The sequence below is a fragment of the Pinus tabuliformis genome, chromosome 9, assembly GCF_031772625.1.
Source record: "Pinus tabuliformis cultivar Carrire ecotype Pingquan chromosome 9, CPIR1, whole genome shotgun sequence".
Lineage (NCBI taxonomy): Eukaryota > Viridiplantae > Streptophyta > Pinopsida > Pinales > Pinaceae > Pinus > Pinus tabuliformis.
This window is the reverse complement of record NC_142307.1, coordinates 531,189,426-531,197,425: the sequence shown is the minus strand read 5'-3', so window position 1 is coordinate 531,197,425 and position 8,000 is coordinate 531,189,426.

Genomic DNA, 8,000 nt, shown 5'->3' with positions numbered 1-8,000 from the left:
CAGCTCCACTTAGGCCCAAAGACTCACATAAATCGTTAAAATCAATAACGAGTTAATCTACGTGATGAGGGTTCAAATCTCATTGAGTATATATATGACCTGTTGTGTCTTGGCTAGAAGAGTAGGCGACCCCATAGCGGCTCTTGTTGAGGCATAAGTTTCTTGCTATTGCGCGGCTTGCAGGCTGTTGCACTTAGCCTAGGTTTATAGTGGCAGCCAGTGAGATTTGATCCTGGGTCTGTTCAGGATAACTTGCACTTAGCCTAGGTTTATAGTGGCAGCCAGTGAAATTTGATCCTGGGTCTATTCAGGATAACTCTCACCAATTACCGATTATCCTAGATTTAAAAAAAACAACGAGTTGGTTCTTGATTCCGTTCAACCTTTCTTGCAAGGGAAATAACTTCCTTATAGAGCCCGATTAGAGTGATATATAGATACACATGTGGCCTCGTTGAAACCTCCAACACTGATAGCCCCAACACAATGGGTCGAGACTGATTAAAGGTCAGGGTTAGGCCACCCTTCTACTCACTGCCTCTACACCAGTCCGCTCTGAATTCCGACTAACCGTTGGGGTTAGGGTTGGTATATTTTGTTTGTTCGTCTCAACCAAAAGATTCAACTTCTATACGGCCCAACTCAATTGTTGCGGTCCCTTCTCCAATAGGTTGTCCTGCACATAAACAATTGAAACATCACTTCTCTCTATTGGTGCAAAGGAAGGACTAGCCCTTGCGTAGACTCTTTGAACTTCGTCATAGTAATGTATCTTGACAGTACGATAATAGATGGTCTGGAGCCCATGAAAAGTGATTACGTGTTGCTGTAACAACTGCTCTACTAGACACAGTATAAATGAACCTCTCCAAATGACTAAACTTAAGCGCATTAAACAATATGATAAACACACCAGAGCCAGAGAATTTTTCTTTCTCAACACTATGGAGACAGAGTTACACACTCTTTTGGTCAGGAATTAAACATGTTTATGAATAGGGGATAGAACACAGTAATATAAGTATATTTTACTGGGAAAGTATATTTACAAAGGAAGTGAAGTGGCTCAATTCTCGAGCTCCTCTTCTCATACTTTATCATCGTAAATATTTGCATATATACACAAGATATATGGACATCCTAACAGAGAAATCTTCTAACAGAATAAAATATATTTGGGCATTTGTCCAAAACTATTTGCTACTTAAACTAAACACTTGTCAATATTTATGAAGGTTTTCTTCGCCAACTCTTAAAATATCTTAACAACGTGATAGTCTCTATTCCTCCAAAATGAGGACACTTGGCCCTATTACAAATTGGTCTACATAAAATGAGAAAATAAAACTCTGTAAAATTTACACAACCCCTTTTGGGGCCTTCAAAAAAATTGATACATCTGTTTTTGATGCTTCTGCATCAAACTCCCTCGATAGAAAAATTTAAGCTCCTGATCAATATTCTAAATCCTCTAGGGTACCAAACAAAATATTGTTGGTCCATATGCCTGATTATGTTGTTGTTCTAGTCTTTACTTCATTCTACCAGAATCCCAAGTTTGATTATGTTGTATCCCACTTACCATGTCAAGGCAATCTCGTGCAATCATCTTGTTGTTGGTTACCCTTCTCCTTCCATGATTCCAGATTTTGTTTTGTAGTTGTTTCACCTTTGCCCTGTTGTTGCAATCTCCCATAATCAACCAAGTGCTGAAGTAAATTGATCTTTTCTCATCATTGTATTGTTCCCTAGGTATCTCCTTCATTAACATCATGAGTTCCACAACCTCCATGCCCAGTCTATACTCTTGTTGGTACATGTTTCTTCTTCCATGTCGATCCATAACATTGGGACCGATCATCCACACCAATATATTAGGGGCTTAGTCTCCATTTCATCATATGGATTCCAATTTTTTGCATCCCTATAACAGTAAGTAAAATGCAGAATTCTAATTTGTTGGCAACTCTCTATTATTGTTTGTTACCCTATAATTCTTGGTTGCAAATGAATGAAATTTTCCCCAAACAAACTAGTCTCATTTCTCTTATCCTCTCCTCCTTCTCTTGGTAGCATTCTTTGCCTCCTTTCCAAAATCCTAGCAGTCCTTGCATTGTGTTCTTTTTCCAAAAACTCCATAATGGTTGGATACCATTGTGTGGTTGCTTCTTCCATGCAACTTATATGAACTGCAAATTTGTCTTCAGCAAGCTCTTTACTTGCAATTGCTCTCCCTGTCAAGATATTGATCATAGTATAACTCAATATTTCTTGGATGTCTCTATCCTTAGCAAGCCGATTTCGGTCTCTTTGGAATAAAATTTCCTACTTTTTTTTCCTCCTAGATATTATGCTCAACCTTGGGTATTGTGAAATATGCATTTACATAAAATATATCAGTTTTAAACACATGAGGCCTTCCAACCTCTTATGTTGTCCTATTCAACAATTGTTTCTCTTGGTGACTTTATGAAACATGGTTGTCTCATCCTCCTCTATGACAGATTCCAATTCCCTTCTTCCTTCAGTGTCTTGGGGAGATATCATGACAGTTGTGTGTGATTGTCCTCCCTCATTATTATTGGAACTTTCATCCACACACAAATTGATCTATGTGTATTTTGGTGGCCGTTTGCCTATTCCACTTGGACCCCCACCATTTTTTCTTTTAGTTTCTTAATTGTAGCATAATTTACTATTTTTGGAAAATTTTCTAGTCCTGAACTTCTGGAGCCGTTTTGAGGCCCTAAATGATGTTTTTTTTAAATGGGAAAACAAGGGTCATTGCTATGTTTGAAATCGTAAGTTGTAGTCCTTGAATAGATCATTCTAACAAGGTATCATGCATGTCAAACATAGATTGTATGCCAAAGTTACAACCCCAGGAAGTTGATGTACCAATTTGCCCCAACTCGGCCCACAATATTGACGCTTCATCTCCTAGGGTTTTGTTTTTGGATGTTTAGGGTTTTCCATTGTTTCTAAATAAAAAATAGGCCTTTGAGCCTCAATGCAACACAGTTTAAAGGCATGTAGTCGTCACATATCTTCTCAGAGATAAACTACCATCGCTCGAGCTAGTTTATTTCCATTTTGTATGTAAGCATCTTTCAGTTCTTTAATATTAATGAAATGAATATTTATTCTGTTACATCTCTGTGTTTATGTTTATATATGTATTCTGTTTCATTCCTGCATAAGTCTGGATCAGTGGTATCAGAGGGGCCTGCTCTTTCTCTATTTTTCTTTTCATGTCCCCAACGAAGTCTGGGTATAAGAAGATAAGGCTCGAACTAGTTGAACCTTTACAAGACCGACCTCGCAAACCCCGACGACCTCCCATGGTGGAAGAAAAGAAAGACAAGAGAGCAGGAGATCCTTTCAAAATATTTCTCTAAGAAGCCCTCGAGTGACAAAGGAATGTGATGATGGAAAACTTTACCCAGATCCTTCGGCAGATGCCCACATGCGATGCATCTTCATCCGACAACCACTCTGAAGGCGCCACTCCCTTCAAGGTACAAGTCAACTTTGACATTCCCATATTTGAAGGTCAGATAGATGCAGACATCGTAGATATATGGTTAAATCTATTGGAAGGATATTTTTTGGTTCATGATTTTTCCAATACGGAAAAGATTATTTTTGCACTCCTCAAAGCTGCCCCCCATGTCAACGACTAGTGGGGAACCTACTGTGAACAAAGGGATGAGATAGAACCCTCACTATTTTCAGTCACACCCACTTGGAATTATTTCCGAGACGCCATTAAGGAACAATATTACCCCGTGGGGCGTTATGATGACGAGTATATACAATGGACTACGTTGCGACAACAGAGGGATTAAGATGTGCAAGAGCTAATGGATCTTTTCCATACCCTACGCACAAATTTGGGTATCAAATATTATTAGAAGTGTCTGGTGCTCAAGTACTATAGTTATTTGCACAAATACATTGAGGAGTAAATAGAGTTCCTAGACATCTCCTCACTTGGTGCAGCATACTGATATGCTTCCAAGATTGAGAAGAAATTTAAGTAGAAGAAGTGAGACTTTGGTTTTGCGAACCTAAAGTAGAGCAAAGGTTCCCCCAAGCCACAAAGAAAAGGGTAGATTTAGGACGCAACCACCCAGAAAAACTCCTCGAAGCCGCAAACCAAGAATAATAGGAAGGCGAAGAAAGACATCGGTAAGTGGTGTGAGTTCCATAAAACTCCCACTCACAACACGAATGAATGTCGCGTGAAGCAGGCACTAGTGGTTGAGCTAAACGATTCAAACAAGGATGCATCCTCTTATTCTAAGTCGGAACCCGACAAGGGAACCTACAAGGAAACACAGATCATTGACACTAAACCCAATGCGATGATAGCCACCACCAAGCTACAAAAAGTGGAATCTAAGGATTTAGAGGGGGGGGAGCACCTTTTCCACTTGTAGATGTGGGTAAAGGGTTCATCGGTGCAGTTCATCATTGACAACGAGAGCCAGAATCAATTGATCTCAGCTGAGGTCGTTAAGAGATGGAAGCTGCCAACGACGCCATACCCACAACCGTACACCATTGGGTGGCTCCACTAAGGGCGAGATCTTCATGTCAGCCAGAAGTGTCGTCTGACTTATAATATCAATTCCTTTGTAGATGAAATATTGTGCAATCTTCCTCCTCTAGAAGTATGTGATGTTTTATTAGGTCAGTCATACCTATGGAAGTGTCATATTGTATATGAATCTAGACCTCGCTATGTTATTATTACTTTGGGCCAGAAATTGTACAGGATACCAGATGCAACACTACCTATCACCTTTTCTTTGATCTCTACTAAACAATGCAGTGAGATCATTTCTCAACCTGAGAAATTTGTCTTCCTTATGATTTTCCCTTAGAGAAAGAGGAAGATTGTGGCCACATCCATAACCTCAAGACAAGGCTCCTCCGTACAGTAGGAGCAGATGGACAAGGTCATGGAGGAGTACAGTGACATCTTCACCTCACCCACAGGGGTACACTTACAATGTCAAGCCAAGCACTCATCGATCTAGCCTCGGGCATGCCACTACCCAAAGGACCAATCTATCAAGGCTCTGTTTTGAAGAATGATGAAAACAAGAGGAAAATTCAATAGATGTTACAGAACAGGCACATAAGGCCAAGTTCATCACCTTGTGGCAGCCTGATCGTGTTGGTACAGAACAAGGATGGAACCTGGAGGCTCTGTATTGACTATTGGGCATTGAATAACATCACTATCTAGAATAGGTATACAATCCCACAGATTGATGAACTTTTTGGACTAGCTCAATGGGGCCAAATATTGCAGCAAGATTGACTTGAAGTTTGGTTGTCACCAGATACCAATTGAAACCTTCGATGTGTGGAAGATTACCTTCAAATCCAATGAAGGCCTTTTCAAATGGCTAGTCCTGCCTTTTGGGTTGAAGAATGCCCCCACAACCTTCATGTGGCTGATGAAAGACATCTTGTTTCCCTTCACCAACTCATTCTTGGAAGTATATCTGGAGGACATCTTGATCTTCATTTAGAGTTTGGAACAACACATACACCATATTCAACAGGTCCTCCAATCCCCACGATAACACAAATTGTGTGCCAGTTTGGAGAAATGCACTTTTTGTATGAACCAGGTTCAATATCTAAGGTACTTCATTGATGAGAGGGATGTACATGCGGACCCAGCCAAGATACAAGTTATTTGGGATTGGCCATCCCCAACCACTCTAAAAGAGCTCCACAGCTTTTTGGGACTTGCCAATTTCTATCACAAGTTCATGTTGGGATTCTCTCATATTACTTGGCCTTTGATTCAAGTCACCAAGGGCAGGGCGAAAGCAACGTTTTTTTTGTTTGAATCCCAAAAGAAGGTGTTTGCTAAGTTTAAGCATCGCCTCTCCTCTACACCAATGCCCACATTACTAGATGTGCAACAACCATTTGAAATTGAGGCAGATGCCTTCGACTATGATGTTGGTGTAGTTCTTACCCAGCAAGGGCATCCAATGGCATATAAAAATGAGACACTTTCAGATATTGTCCAAAAGTATCCCACCTTCAACAAAGAGATGTATTCCATTATGCAGGTTTTTCGACAATGGAAGCATTTCATTATGGGGAAGGAAACAGTCATCCACACAGACCACCGACCCCTACAATTCATACAGACACAAGGAAAGTTACAGAATAATTGCCATAAAAAATGGTCCACATATCTGCAACAGTTCCATTTGAACATTGTTGAAATATGGCAACAAGAATATTCCAATTTAATTTGTCCTTGAATTAAATTGTGAATTAAAATTGAATTTAGTCTTAATAGCTACTTAGAAATAATTAATTAATTCATTTTGAATTAATTAGTTGGAGAAATTCAAGTTAGAAGTCTTTCTGAAGTCATGCAAGAGTTATCCCTTAAATTAAGGAGATAAGATTGAGTTATATTTGAGTTGTAATTAGTTAACTCAGTTTACTGAGTTAAGTCCAATTAAATTAGTTCCAAATTGTTTGAGGAACTAATTGTGAGCTAGCATTCAGTTGATGCATGCATGCACTCAACTAGTGTACTCCAGTTAATTGAAGATTCCCTCATCAAAAACTCATGCATGTCTATTCTGAGAAAGATCCAGTTGAGATTAAAGACAAGGACATTGTACTATCAGTTGCATGTGTTTTCTTATAAAGAAAACTCATGCATGTAATCTAGGCATCATTCCTTGAGGATTGTGCATTTCTAACAGTGTGTGAGATCAGAGTGTTCCACTTGGTAACAGGGAATCATCCACAAGGAACTGCGCAAGGAAATAGGAGCTTGGAGGGCAGAGAGGAAGGCTTAAGAGAAGCCAAGATTTCCTGTGAGCATCTGTGAGGATTGTACTGAGAGCTGGCTAAATGTGAGAGCTAAGGCTTTGTATAATTCTTATGTATTTCCACCTTGTATGATAATATAGATAGTGGGGTTTTTTAGCTGAGGCTTTCCCTGAAGTATTTTCATGTGTATTGTGCATTGATTCTTCTTCTTCTAGTTATGTTTTTCAACTCGATCTTTAAGCTTCCGCAAATTGATAGTAGAAGTAGGTTATAGTATTCTGCTTTGATTTATATTGCATTATCGGGTTAACCTACATACAGATTTTCTACATGGTATCGGAGCTGGATTTGTAGAAATTTTCTACAAGATATCGGAGCTGTGAACAATATACTAAGAAGAGAATTAGAAGTTTGAATTTCGGGGTTGCAGGTGCAAATCGAATTCATATCATACTTCAAGGTTGGCCAATGGCCTTCTATGGCTTGAGACTTGAGTATGCCTTGGAAGGTAGCTCGAATTACATAGCATGGAAAGATAGGATGGAGGTTGTATTAGAAGACAATGGCTTGAAGGAATTCATTGATCAAGAAATCCCAAAGCCAACTTCAACTAATGCACAAGAGTTGGCTGAGTGGAAGAAGTGTGTGGCGAAGGCGAGACAGATCATCCTTGAGGGAGTCCGAGACCATATTGTCTCGAGTCTCCATGGGAAGGATACTCCATTTTCAATGTGGAAGACATTGAAGGACCTCTACCAGAACAGTAGCAATTAGAGGAAATTGGCGCTCAAGGATAAGCTTCAAAGAATCAAGATGAAGAAGGGAAATACTATTTCCACATATCTGAACAAGCTCACCACCTGTAGAGATGAGCTTGGTAGTGTGGGAATAACTACTGCCGATAATGATATGGTGAGCCCCGCTCTCCTTGGCCTTCCAAAGAGTTGGAATAGCTACCTGGAATCTATGAATGGAAGGAAGAAACTGCGAGATTGGGAACAACTGTGGTCAGATCTTATGCAGGAGGAGATTAGGAGGAGCACACGAGATGGTTCTTCATCCACGAATGACGATGAAGAAAATCTGGCCTTAGAAAGTAAGGCAAGGAAAGGGAAGGGGAAGGCTTCCCATTTCAAATCGAATTCTTCTCATGGAGGGAAGAAGGGTGACATGTC